Below are 15,457 nucleotides of genomic sequence, written 5' to 3' on the forward strand. Positions count from 1 at the left end.
TTATCAGCAGCATCAGGGTCGTCTGGCATGCTGAAAGTATTTCTAGAGAGAAAGTCATGGAATTGGACGAGACCAGTTTATGCCAGGGCCATTTAAAAACAACCTTCTGACGTTGCTTCCACGGAGGGAAGACCCCTGAGAGAGATATAGAAATCAAATAGTGATTTGACCAGCAGACCGGAATAAGAGTGTGGACTAATAGTGAAGGGATATTTAAGAACACCGGGTCCAGCAGATGTCCTGCAGAGTGAATGGGACCCTGAACCAATTGTGACAGCTGACAGGCACCCAAATCAGCCAAGAAGTTGCCAAACTCCGTTTACTGGGGATTTTCTAAGTGCAGATTCAAATCCCAGATGACCCTAAAATTGGCCGTCCTTGTGGCCAAGATATGAACAGTTTCCACAAGCAACGACCTAAACTCTTTGGAGGGTCCGGGCGGACGATATATAAGTAACCCAGACATTGTATAGCAGGCGTTCAGAGAGAGCCCGAAACGAGCGCATTCACAGCCAGCTAGAGTCTCTTTAGTGAAAGAACAGGTGTAGCTAGATTTAAAAATCAGGGCAATGCCCCCACCTCTAGACTCTGTATTAACGGTCACAATGTTAAAACTTTGTGAGAGGGTCAGTCCTAGCACTGACTCTGAATTGGCAGATAGCCAGGTCTCGGTTAAAAAAGGGCATCTTGGAATTCCTCAGATAGCTAGTCATAAATGTCAGAATGGTGTTTAACTAATGAGCGATATTTGAGGCTGAGTAGTTTGATGACATTGTCGGGACGTGAGGTAAGAGAAGGCAATGGGGGGTCAATGACCAGGCATTGACGGTCATTGACCCCCCCATGCGATCACAGTATTTTCTTTCCAGGAGTACTGTTTCCATCTCCTTGGTGACTGGGACATCCATTGAGAAGCAGAAAAACGACAATCAGGTTATCTGCTACTAGAAACAGGATCAGCGGAAGCCCTCCACAAATGCTACCAAATACGGAGTGTATAAAATTTGGAATAAGTCCGAGGACCGTCTGAAAGGTGCTTAACAGTCCAGAACCTATGGTGTTAAATAGGTGGACAATGCCTGTCGTATCAGACATGTTAAGGATACGATTTACCATTTCTGCAAAATGGAAAGGGCAGTTGGTATGTATAAGTGCCTGTATTTCTGCTGAAGACCTTGCTACTTGGAGATCAAAAGTCTCTTGAGCGGAGGTTAAGGGCAAAGATTTCTGTGCAAACACGACTTTCACTCTGCTCAAAGTATCACACCGTATTAATGAACTATTTAACGAAGGCCATCGTGGCACCTCCCTGACTGTATGTGTTGGGGGAAACAATACTTGCATACCGCAAGTAACCCTGGAACTGAAGGTTATCAGACATGCGATGCCCAGAAGCATCCCACAGCAACCTTGAACCTTCAGCATCAAGTAACTCCCATTTGAAAGTAGTCTGAATACTGGAGTGATCATGGTAGCTGGGGCACCCTCTAAGTGACAGGACAAGTTTGCTACAGAACCATTACAGGCCCCATGAAGCATTATATCCTAGCATATAAGTGATACACTTAAGGTATTTTCTCAATTATTACCGCTAAGAAACAATTCTTTTTCCCCACTCCGGCATCGAAATCTGTACAGCAATTTCCAAGATTCCTTGATGAATTCCTTACCCATTTCTTCATATCTGCCTACCTGCATTTGCTCTAGGCAATATTGGAATTGAATGGTTGTGACGGGGAGAGTTATGTGGCCATGGATTAGCCATTCTGGGGATGGTGATTCTGCCACTGTGAAGGTTAATCTGTCCAGTTTTTCAATGCGTAGCATTGTGTACTTTTCTCCCCTCTGTGCCATTTCTATCTGTTTTTCAGTCAGATTGTATGAGGAAAACAGAGACGTGCTGTTTATAAAAACGCCATGGCACATAGCCTGCGCGCGATGATTGCAGTGTCCAGCTTATCAACATAATAGAACGCAATTGCGATTGCCCGTGCTGTAGTATGGACAAATCCTGTTCTAGTACATCAATAGCAGAAGACACAATGTTGCCCAGTGAATATATCTTGGATGTTAATATTGTTAACCCATTATCTACCACTGCTAGTGCTTTCCAGATTAATACGATCTATTTCTTGTAATATTTTAGCGGCCCCCTGTTGTGAAATCTTCCTAATCTCATTGTAGACAGCATAATTGAAACATTTGTGATGTGGTTTCCTAGGACCTAATAAAAAATCCTGTAGGTCCACATTCCCTTTTAGTAAGGATAAGTGCTGTTTCACCTGTGTGAGCGTTGAGGTTTTTAGTTAGTCGAGGCATTACTTCCCAACACTGTATGATGTCACTACCCCTGGGTGTTGCCTTTGTACATAACGGGGATCTGGCATATTGATACCAAATTCTTTAGTTTTACCCAAGAATCTTTTTTGACAATTATTGGTGTCTGTGGGCCAAATCAACCATCTATTCCAATCGGGGTCTGATCTATTGTATTGCATGATGTCATCAAGTGTAACCTCTTTTTGTGATGTTATGTTACCCTCAGTGTATGATGGTTCAGGCAACCGAGGTGTATTCAAATCCTTATTCCTGGCTAACCCAAGACAGGTTGTTTGTTGCACTGATTCATTCAAAAATATTATTTGTTGAGGAATTAGGCATGCTCAAAATAGTGCCTCAGTTCCCTGGACCTGCCAGTCTCTAGTACACCAGACAGATTTTAAGTCTATAGTGTCCTTCCATAAGTCGAAACCTTGTTCAGAAAACTGGGCAAAAAGGCAGCAGAATAGATCTAGTTAGTATTTGTCAACATACTTTTCTGTCCTGGTGCAACCTTATAATAATATGAGGCTTGGTCTGACGTGTTAAACCCTGAACATATGGAAACTTTTGTACAGATGTTTTTGAACTGCTTTTCGATGGTGTTGGGCAATGTTCCCATTGGTGATATGTGAAAACATTCCTAGGATTAGCAGATTTATGCAAAAAATGATGACCATAATTTTGATAGCAATACATTTCCTCAAAGTCAGATGTATTTGCTAACATTTCATTATTAGAAAAGGCGCGATTTCTCTAAATCAGACAACATATTATTTACAGTTTCATAATCCCAATCATCGGAAAATGTTCTTGAGGTAATGATATCACTCAATGATATTTTAAATAAATGTGGTATTTTTAAAAGTTCCCTCGGGCCAAATATATCGAAATCAACCTTGTCCCATTCTATACCATCAGGTATAGGTAAAGGAACTGCTCACTGATGACAGGTCTCTTCTTTCACGATGTGATGATAGATGTGGTTTCCGAATTATATTCACTTTTTGTGCAGCAGAGCTTTCTCTAAGATAAGTTCCATTAATAAGCATACTAAAAACAATCACTAGGCCTATCCAGAAAAGAAAGACAAGTATTGCTGAAGATACCCAGAGTTCCACCCAAGGTGATACCAGGTAAGTCTTTTTAAGAAAGATCAGAAAGTCTTTAAATCACTTAGACAAGTTATTTTGGCTGGCATTGTTTCAGATTCGCTTGGATCCAATGAAAAGGTGTCAAAGTCAATGAAATAGCCAGATGCAGTTCGATCAATTTTTGGTAGTTCCCTAGGTTTTGTGGAAACTGTAGCTTGCTCTTGTTGGGGCATGTTGATGTAGATATCCGTGTTTGGTCGAATTGAAATTTGTCTTTCAGCTGAGTTCTCATTTTGAACTTCAGGTTCAAGAGGAACGAGCTCCATTGCATTGTTACTTAGTCCTTTATTCTGTGCAGGTGACTCTTCAAACGTGATGAATCTTTCTGTTTGAACCTCTTGTATAGTTGTGAGAGGAGGGTGTCTGATACTTCGGAGTCCATGCGGCCTACTATTCAGTATCAGCCACATAGTGTGGTTTGATTAGGTCAATTGAGACAAATCTTTTCTCCTTTATACTGGCAAGAGGTGGCAGAAGTACTGTTCTTGTTCCTTCAACTGCCAGGACAGGTACAGGCTTTCTGTATTATGGACCAAATTCTTTTTTGCCTGCTATTTCCTCTCTGACCAGATCCCCAACTTTAGGGATCCAGACAGGTCTTGCTGTGACACTTTTTACTTCCCCAGTGGCGTTCTTCCTTATGGTTTAAATCTTTTTATTAGGTTTGGAAAGCATTACAATAACCGCCACCTACATCCACCAGCCAGTGGGGATCAGTCATTTTAACTAAAGATAAAAATAGAGAGAGTAGAAAGTGGGAAAGAAGAAAGAGGATATTGAGGTGTAGTCCCGTTGTAAGTGTGAGGTGGGCCGGGCATGCCTCCTGTGTGCGAACCAGGCGAGGGATGGTCTACAGTGCCTTATTCCTGTGGGCGGGCAGAGCCAGTGAGGCGGAGCACTCTGAGATATTTTGGGCAAGTGAGTTCCGTGAATTCATTGGACAAGAATTCTATGGTGGACCCCATGTTTTTTTGAACTTAGGGAGGGAGTGTGTAAGGCCTGCAGTGATCTTTTCCATACCCAGTAATTCCCACATCTTATACAGCCAGTCCAAGTGGGACGGAACCTCCTTCAATGCCCCATCTAGCCAGTAATACCTGCTTCTCCGCCCCCAATGCTAACGCTATTTCTCTGCCTCGTCTGGATTTGAGGGGATACATCAAAGCATTAGGAAGCCCCAAAAGGATAAATGAGGGTAGTTTTGGTAGATCCGTATGATAAATTGTGTCAATGTCTTGAATAATTACCTCCCAAAATTCCTGTATTTTCAGGCAGGACCAAAGGATATGAGTGAGCGTGCCCAGCTGACTACAGTTGCGCCAACATTGTCCAGTTCTCCCCGGTTTCCACTTGAGTAGCCTCTCCGGCGTATAGTACCAGTAATGTGCGATCTTTAAAAACATCTCCTTACCCGCTGTCCTGCAGGCAGATGCTCTGGCCCTATGCACAATATCACTCCATTCCTTGGGCGAAAACTCATACTCCAGATTGTTTTCCCACCTACGCTGCACGCGGGTAATTTACCGGTCTGCCCGGGGGTGTTTAAAAAGGTGTAGATGTCAGACAGCTGCAGTTTGTCCGACGTTATAGTGATATACCATTTCTCAAATTTTGTTAGAGGGCCACTAGCATGGGGGCACTCCTGTGGCTGGGTGACCCAATGACAAAGGGCCAGATACTGCCAATACTCCAGTCGAGTGATCCCGTAACCCTCCGTGAGGTTAGAGAATTCCATCACCCCATGTTCATCAAACAGGTTCCTATACTTTTACAGTTGGCCTCTTGCCAGCGGAGGAAGCTATTCTCCGTGTGAGCCGGCAGGAAATTGGGTTTCCTATAAAGGGGGTCAGAGGTGATACCAGGGTCGATAAGCCATGTGGTACCTTTACCCTGCCGATACCCCTATGGTAGCACTCAGAACCGGCGACACCTACACTCTGCATGGATGATGCTTTCGGGGGAACCACAGGACCTTCCAGATGTGCATGTCAGCTATCGATCAGTCTATAAAACACCAATGTTTCTCCGATTCGAGCTTGTACCATTCAAGCATGCAACGGAGTTGTGCCACCTGGAAGTACCGTTCTAAGCATGGAACCCCCAAACCCCATCTGCCTTTTTAAGGTATGTCAAGTGTCGGGCCATTCTCGGTCTGATACTTCCCCAGATAAAGGCGCAGATGAGATGTTGTATTTGTGCTAGTATGGTAGGAGGGGGGCTAAGCGGCAGCGTCTGCATCACGTACAATATCTGCGGGAGTGTGATCATTTTGACGGCAGCTAATCTGCCGAGCCAGGGTATGCCTTTTCCAGCTCGAGTCGAATCCCAGTCAGTAGGCTGGAATAATTTACTTCTGCTGATTTGGTCACGGTGGGGAACATCTGCAGGCTAAAATACTGGACGCCTTCTGTGGCCCACCTGAAAGGAAACCTTGACGAGAGGGCCAGCTGTTCTGCTTGAGGGAGGGTCATACTCATAGCCTGAGTTTTATGGAGATTCACTTTAAATCCTGACGCTAGGCCGAATAAGTCCAGTTCCTCCATCAGAGAGGTCAGCAAGAGCTCTGGGTGGGTTAAAAAAAGGACCACATTGTTTGCATATAATGAAATCTTATGCACCCTGTCTCTCATTTTAATCCCGGAGATCCCCGGGTGTTGGCGAACTCTTTCTGTGAAGGGCTCCATATATAACGCGAAGAGCAGGGGCGATAACTGGCACCCCTGCCTCGTACCTCACAGACTGTGGAATGGTCGCGATGTAACACCATTCACTCTGATCTGTGGGTCCGCATAAATGCAATCGACCCACTTCAGAAAGCGGTCTCCAGCCATCAAACTTGCGTACTGCCTGTTTCAAGTACGGCCAGTGGACCCGGTCGAAAGTCTTTTCAGCATCAATCGACAGAAGGACCGCAGGTGTCTGAGTATGTTGGGTCTTGTCCAGTAGATGGCACATACGACTGGTCCCATAACTGCAGTTGCACTACGTTCTTCTTTATATTGACATTACTATGTTGTTCCCTGGTTTCGTTCATGTCCTGTAAAACAGCCAAACGTTTATGGATGTCAAACAGTATTTTATCCGCCACTGTGCCTTCACAATCAAGATCAGGTACCCACATTCTCATCCCAAATAAGACCTCATAAGGAGTGACTCCCCCCAGAGCGCTTCTTGGCTGATTATGCAACGCCCTTTGTACTCCATACAGGTGTTTTACCCAATTTCCACCCTAGCCTAATACTCTAGCTGTTAAAGATTGCTTTAAGTGACGGTTTTTCCTCTCCACAACTGAATTTCCCTCAGGATGATACGGAGAGGAGTACCGCAATGCTACACCCAGACTTCCCATAGCTTCCTTGTAAGCCCTAGTGCTAAATGCGGGTCACGGTCAGAATAAAGTGTGCTTATTGCGTATGTCCCTATAAAGCCTCACACATCTATTATAACAGTTCTAGCATCAGCCGAGAGCTGGGGCCACACCCATAGGAACCTAGAGCAGGAATCTACTGCAACCATGACATACTTGTAAGCCCCATCAGATTGTAAGGGGCCACAATGGTCCAAATAAACACACACTTGTGGTTTGTCTGATATTAATAATGGTGTCTGCACTGGAAGTGCTACGGTGGAGCGTTTCATCTGCTGAAAGATATCGCATTTCAAGATGTAGTCTTTAGTCTGCCTTCTGAGTCCTCGCCACCAGTAGCGCTGTTTCAGTAGAGAAACAGTAGCAGAAACTCCTACATGTGCAGAACTTATACCCTTGTGTGCCGCTAGAATTAAATCTTACCTTCGATCCATATTTGGTATTACTCTATCCCCCACTCCAGGAATCTGAGCAAATGGAACATTGTTTGCATCCAACTTGTAGGAGTACTTGAGTAGAAACTTTTTCGGTGCTGCCGAGTTATTGCGTGTAGCAATAATCATACCGTCTATTCTAGTTTTTTAATCAGTGGTTGTAGCTACGGAAGACGTGTATACAGCCCCCTTCGCAGCCAATTCCCTTCAACGTGAACGCCATCACGTTGATGACTCAGTGTGTGTATCATGTGAGTCCCTGGTAGTCAATTTTTCAACTCCACTACCTGTTCCAAAGCATTTTGTGCTTAATTGTGCCACCTTTTGCATCTTTAAACCCATTCTGTCCCAAGTGATGTAAATATTTATTGTATGACTGTACACAGTAAAAGAAATCGCACACTATTAGTGTGGGGAATTCTCGATCCGTATTTACCAGTGCCAATATTAGTGCTTAGTTCTGCCAGCTGTGCCGTGCAATCTCCAAGAGACTGCGATTTTTGTTCAAGTCAGATGAAACTTTCCATTCTGCATTCGTCCTTTGACGATAGCACACATGGGGCCCGATGTAGGTAAATCTTTTTTACCACTTCTTAAATACCGATTCATACCGAATCGGTATTTAAGAAGTGGTAAAAAAGAGGAGGGCAGAGGTAGGTAAATAATTACCGAATCGGAAGGAATCGGTATTTACCGATTCGGTAAATACCGAATCGGTAATGCCCATTGATTCCTATGGGCATTGAAGCCCATAGGAATCAATGGGCATTACCGATTTGGTATTTACCAAATCGGTAAATACCGAATTTTGCAAGGGTGCAGGGGGTGTCACTTTGATACCCTCTGGCACCCTATTTACAGGCATGTGTGCCATGTGGCACACAGACATGCCCTAAGGGCATGTCTGTCTGTCACATGGCATAGGTGTGCATGCACACATGTGCATGCACACCTGGATCCGGTATTTCACCACCCAATTGGATTGGGTGGTAAAATACCGAATTCTGAAGGCCTGTAGCACTGTGAACAGTGCTACCTACATCTGGGATTTACCGAATCGGTAAAATTACCGATTCGGTATTTTACAGAATCGGTAATTTTACCGATTCGGTAAATTTACCGAATCAGTGTAATGATGGCCCCTACATCTCAATGACCCATTTACCGGTCGGTAACGGCCGAATTCGGCCGTTACCGACCGGTAATGGCCACCTACATCGGGCCCCTGGTGCTGTATTGCTGTTTACTCCCTATGGCCGGTTGCGCAGAACCGTCAGTGTAAATAATGTATTCATACTGATCTAGAGGCAATATTTCATTTGGTAGAGGATATTCTTGTTCGTATTGCAGAAATGTTTGTGTTTTTAGATTTGGGTCGTACCTGTATTCTACATCTGTTGCAATGAGAGAATTAGCCCATTGTATCCATCTTGGATATAAGGCTTTAGTGTTGGGAACGCTTGCCTTTGTTGCAGCCTCTAGAGCTGGAACTGGGGTTACAAATATTATACGTTTCCCTTGAGCAAGGGCTCTTTCTCTGACTACAGCAGTCTGCACTGCTGTTAGAATTTTTACAAGTTGATGCAAAACGCATCTCAGCATTTGATTACAAATGTGATTTATATGCTATTGGTAATGTTTCACCTTCATTGTATGTTAGATAGGTGTACCCTGATTGACCCGCATCTATTCAGATCACCAGGTTGCGTATGTTTACGTGTGTCTGTAAGTGTTTTGAAGATATTATGTCAGCCTGTAAAGAAGAAAGTGTACCTGTGTGTTCCTGTGTCCAGTGTCTAACTTTATTAAATGGTAGAAAGGTTTTACTCTCTCTGCGTAATCCAAAATGTATGTTCTGCCAAAATTAAGGAATCCCAGGATTGATTGCAAGTTTTTTTAATGTCTTAGGAGGTTGGAGCAGCGTACACTTTTCTAAAAAGTTAGCTGCCAGGCTTTTACCTTCACTTGAAAGCTTGTATCCTAGAAAAAGGACGTTGAGGTGGGCTATTTTCGATTTTTTTAAATTGAATTTGTAACCCTTAGAGGAAAATCCCAAAATGATGTTGTTTACTCTGTTCAAGTGTTACTCCAGGTCATCCTCCATTAGATAAATATCATACACATAGGACAGTTCCTCCTCATCCAGATTTTGAAGTAATTCAGTTGCTCTGGCTGAAAACAACCCCGGGCTGTATTCAAATCCTTATTCCTGGCTAACCCAAGACAGGTTGTTTGTTGCACTGTTTCATTCAAAAACATTATTCGTTAAGGAATTAGGCATGCTCAAAATAGTGCCTCAGTTCCGTGGACCTGCCAGTCTCTAGTACCCCAGACAGATTTTAAGTCTATAGTGTCCTTCCATAAGTCGAAACCTTGTTCAGACAACTGGGCAAAAAGGTAGCAGAATAGATCTGTTTAGTATTTATGAACATACTTTTCTTTCTGTGCTGGTATTGGTGCAACCTTATAATATTATGAGGCTGGGTCTGATGTGTTAAACCCTGAAAATATGGAAACATTTGTAACACATGTTTTTGAACTGCTTTTCGGTGGTGTTGGGCAATGTTCCCATTGGTGATATGTGAAAACATTCCTAGGATTAGCAGATTTATGCAAAAAATGATGACCATAATTTTGATAGCAATACATTTCCTCAAAGTCTGATGTATCTGCTAACGTTTCATTATTAGAAAAGGCAGCAGAGTTCTCTAAATCAGACAACATATTATTTACAGTTTCATAATCCCAATCATCAGAAAATGTACTTGAGGTAATGATATCACTCAATGATATTTTAAATAAATGTGGTATTTTTAAAAGTTCAGTTGCGCCAAATATATTGAAATCAACCTTGTCCCATACTATACCATCAGGTATAGCAACTGCTGTAATGTTAACTGATGACAGGTCTCTTCTTTCACAGTGTGATGATAGGTGTGGTTTCAGAATTATATTCACTTTTTGTGCCGTAGATCTTTCTCTAAGATAAGTTCCATTAATAGGCATACTAAAAACAATCACTAGGCCTATCCAGAAAAGAAAGAAAAGTATACCTGTAGGTACCCAGAGTTCCTCCCAAGGTGATACCAGGTAAGTCTTTTTAAGAAAGATCAGAAAGTCTTTAAATCGCTGTAGACGAGTTATTGGGGCTGGCGACATTTCAGGTTCCCTTGGATCCAATGAAAAGGTGTCAAAGTCAATAAAATAGCCAAATGCAGGGGGAGTTGACAACATTGCAGCTGAGACCCTGGCACTGAGAATGCTGTCAAGTATGTGGTCTCAGGCGCTATATTTTGGCAAAAGAATCCATTTGTGATATCTATTATTGTTTTGTATTTTTTCCGCACAATGTCATTCATCAGTGCGGCACTGTGTGCATTTTGAACTGCAAACGTCTTAATGCAAGTGTTTAAATGTCTGTAATCTAAAACTAAACAATATGAATTGTCTGGTTTTGATACCGGAAACAAAGGGTTATTCATTTGAGAGGTGCAAGTTTCAATCACCCCTTGATATTCAAGTTGATCTAAGATCTCCCTGACCTGTTTTTTAGCTTCTTGCTTTATAGGATACTGTCTTTGTGCAGTCAGAGTGTTTTTAGTGGAATAATGTGGTGGGTTGAATCCTCATCTCATCCAACATGGTTTTTGTATAATGCTGGAGCCTGGGCTACCACCCACTCCCGCGCATATGTATATTTTAAATGTTTTGGAACGTGGTCGGAAAATGCTGGTAAAATTACTGTTTCTCCCCTAGGGCAATCCATGACGAATGCTGGTGACCAATCTTGTTGAGCTAACAAAATGTCATAGCCAAACATCAGGTTCTCCCAAAAGAGACCTATAACTGTCCTACATTAGTCCCCCTCCATCTGAAGTGTTATTTCATACAATTTATGTGGGACACTTACCCTAGTAATAGGTGTTTCCACCGTGATATAATTATTCAAGCCCGCTGTCACCAGAAATTCCATCAGGTTCTGGCGAGCTATTGTTACTTCTGCTGCACTGTCTATCATCGTCAGAGCCCATTCCCCATTCAGTAGTTGAGTCCTCAGAATTATGAGCATGTCTGATCTTTAGACCTACAACCTTCTTCTTTTTGTACTGCGATTTAGTTTGGCTTTATCTTCTTTTTTGGAAGTATGGTCTTGAGCGTTCTGCTTGTCTCTAGACTATGTACGCTCTTCTTGTCTGTCTGACCATCCTTCCCTCTCAGAGTTTTTCGATGAACCCTGAAAGGAACGAGAGGAAAGTGTATCAGTATACTGATACCTTTCAAGTTTCCTAATGTTAACCCTATTCTTAAGGTTGTACCTCCTTTCGGAGGGCTCCTGTGGAGGAGATCTACCTCTGGATTGAGATCTATTCTTTTTAATATTTTGTTTTTTGTTATTATCCCATTCCTTTTTAGAAGAAATAGGTGTCTGCTTGAAAGCCTCCTTCTCCGGACAACCCATGAGTTGTGGTTTTAATGCTTTTCCACCCAGACTTATCATGTCTAACTCTGCATACGCAGTTTCTATTATTTTGGTTAGTTCTTGCTCCTGTTGTAAAAGACTGAACTCCCTTAGGCGTTGGTGGATGGCCACTGATGCTGCTTCTCATTTAATATTTGCTAGTATTATAGCTGATACCTGGGCATAGTTAGCTAGTAACTTCATCCCTAAGTTTAAAGCAGCTTCTGCTCTGTACTCATTTTGTATTTGTCTTAATACGTCTGGTACCACTGCTAATGACAGGATATCATGAGTTCTGGTATATATGGCAGCGAAAACTGTACACCACAAGGTACAATCCTCTAGTTGTGGTGTGATCCCCATGGGCAAGCAGATTGTTAACATTCTGTGTTTTTCATAAGGTCTAGTATTTGGAAATACTGTTTCTAGCTGTGTTATTTTCTGAGCTACGCAGTATGGCATTTGTTCACGTTTTGCGGGCATTTTACCCTTGACTGCTTGTAACATTTGTGGTGTAATTTTAGTTGTTGTGTTTTGAACTTGTGTTGTGTTTGTTGTTACCATTGCTGGCTGGACTGTTAATGTCCTCATGACATATTGTGTCATGTTTCTGTAAAGTTTTATTAATTCTTTGTTAAGTATTAGTAAGTCTTGCCCTCGCATAGTTTCAATGTCAGGGTGTGGTGTATAAGTTGCCAATATCGGCCATGTCGCTCCTTCTCTTCCGAGCGGACCGAGTCTTACTCTTCTTCTTCTATGGTGTAGGGTGCCTTTAAACCAGTATAAGTGTTTCTGGTAAGTGAGCGGAACCTCAATGTCCTCAAACGGACAATATTTCGCTGGTGCATCACCTTCTGCTGCGGCATGTCATTCTCCCACCTCGCCGCCAAGACATGGAACACCCTCCCCATCCACCTGTGACAGACCCAGGACCTGCTGACCTTCAGGAGACTTCTCAAAACCTGGCTGTTCGATCACTAGATGCGTCATCCCCCACCCCCTCCAGCGCATTGAGACCCTCACAGGTGAGTAGCACGCTCTACAAATGTTTTGATTGATTGATTGATTGATTGAATGAAATGTTTTTGTTCTTGCATTTGCTGCCGGGAATGTAACCCACAAATAAAATACCTCTGTTCTGTATGATTCGCATGCCTCAATCACGAAAGCTACTATGCCACCCCTAGCTTTTACACCATGCGCAAGCAGTTTCAGAGCGACTGAGTTTCTAAGATTCTCTGCAATCGGACTTGCATCTGCATTTTCCTCTTCATCTGAGAGTTGCAAATTTTGCACAACTCCTCCCGCGTTATCCGAGTCTTCAGTCATTGTTTTAGAGAAGAAGAATTATTCAAGGAAACTTTAAGATAAGGAGTTTTTGCACAATTTTAGGAACACTGTGTCCTTTAACCAACAGCTAATAAATAGGATGTTTGCCTACCCAGCTGCGGTGGAGTTTAGCCTACCCACTCCAGACGTCTCTGGTGTTTTGTGAATAGGGATTTCTGAGAATAGCATGACTGAACTACTCAGATTCTACTGTTAAATAAGTACCCAACCAACGTTGGTGGTGCCATGTCGTTTAGTTCCTATATGACCTATACAGGATCTGCGCGTTTAGACAACATACACTGTAGGATTGGTGTCGGACGAACTCTGATCACCCCCACCAGGTATGTTAGCCTTTCTTTATCAGCTATCTCACAGTGCCACTACAAACGTCTCTTACCAAGGAGAGAATAGTTCTTGGCAACCATCGAACATGACAACCCTGATCCCTCAGGACCATGGAAACAATATACTACCTTTCGCTCAGTCACTCGTGCTTGCTTAGTTTCTCTCAGAGAGATACACCTAATAAAACAAGCTGGCCATTTTGAATAATCATTTATTGAACAGTTGTTATTCTGGTGTAGAATAGATGTACTGCAACAACCGTTAGACAGTATAGGATATAAATGATTAACAGTACTATAAAGGTAAAAGGATGGTAGAGTTCTACCATCTTATGACATTTTTGTATAATGCTGGAGCCTGGGCTACCACCCACTCCCGCGCATATGTATAGTTTAGGTTTAAAGTATTTTATTGCATTATTGAAAACAATACAAACAAATGAATACAGTCGTCACAAAAGAGGTAGTGCAAAGTTTCCGTCACAGGAGCGCCATCAGCGTGCAATATACTACACTTATAACATCCTTCAGAGCATGGTGCCAAGTGTATATGCGGTGACGACAATTTCAAAAACCAACAACCCCTTCCCCAACTCCCCTCCTCCCGTCCCGCCCCCCAAATCCCCCGTCCCCCTCCCCCCGTACTGTGCGAATGTCCCAAACCTCTATCACGTCTGCAGTGTGCCCATCTCTCTCGTCAAGCAATCCTCCCGGGCATACTAGGTGGACGGGTTAGCCGGAGACGTTAGTCTCAGAAGTCTAAGATATCGGGGACAGGTAATTTCTTTGAATTCTGTCTGTAGTAAGGTATGGAAAGGCTGCCACAGCTCCTCAAACTTATCCACCTCACCGCCACCATGAGGGACAACTTTTCCATTCCCAGAACGTGCCACAACCTATGTAACCAGCCAACAGTGGTGGGGAGCGTAGTGGAGCGCCAGTAGATGAGTATGTTCTGAATCGCCGAGCCCAAGGCGATCGCTATCTGTCTACCCTTTTTGGACCTCAGAGGATACATCAGGCCGTTGGGCAATCCTAGCAAGACATAGGCTGGGAAGCGGGGTAATTCAATGTCGAAGCACTGGTCTATCTCATCTAGGATCTCCTTCCAGTAGGGGCTCAATAAGGGGCAATCCCATAAGACGTGTGTAAGCGTGCCAATCTGTCCACATTCTCGCCAACAGGTGTTTACAATGTTACGATTCATTTCATGTAATCTCTCAGGTGTATAGTACCAGTAGGTGGATATCTTGGTAAACGTTTCGGTGAGTCCGGTGTGGTACGCAGAGTGGCGTGCCCGGTAGGAAATGTGGTCCCAATCCGTGTGGCTCAGCGCCCTTCCCAGCTCTCCCGCCCGGGATTGTAATTGTGGAAAGGGGGGGGTTGCAAGCGCTTGTATAGATCTGAGATGAGTTTGGAGTCCGAGGAGCGTGTCGCCAGCCTCGTCTCATAGGATGTGAGCTTTCGGTCAGCTAGATCACGCACCTGCGGCTGAAGCGCCCAGTGACACACCTGCAGATATCGCATTCGTTCGGTCTCTGGCAGGTGGTAATCCCGCCTGAGATCCTGAAATGATATGGCGCCGTCCGGGCCGTACATGTGAAACAGCGCACTGCACCTAGCCGTCCGCCAGTGCGCGAAGGCACCCGGTTCCATCCCAGGATGGAAGTCTGGGTTCCCAACCAGTGGCGTAAACGGCGATGGGAAGGTGGTGAGCTCCTGCTTAGTATTCACGGGGTCCCAAACTCGCAACGGGACTCGCGTGATAAAGGACGCGTAGAGGTTGGGGGACGGTGTGCTCTGCGCAGGAAGGGTATCTCCTGCAGGGGTCTGCCCGCCACTGCCTGGTCCTGGAACAACCAGTGCTTGTCAGATTCCCACTTGCTCCATTCCACTAAATACCGCAATTGTGCCGCCTGGAAGTACTTGTGTAGGTCCGGTATACCAAGTCCTCCGGACTCAGGTGCCAGCGTGGACAAGGCCCTCCTGAGTCTGGGTTTGCGGCTTGAGCCTGCCCGATCCACCCCTTCGGGGGTTGAAGTGGGAGT

This window comes from Lissotriton helveticus, chromosome 1_1, assembly GCF_964261635.1.
Source record: "Lissotriton helveticus chromosome 1_1, aLisHel1.1, whole genome shotgun sequence".
NCBI lineage: Eukaryota > Metazoa > Chordata > Amphibia > Caudata > Salamandridae > Lissotriton > Lissotriton helveticus.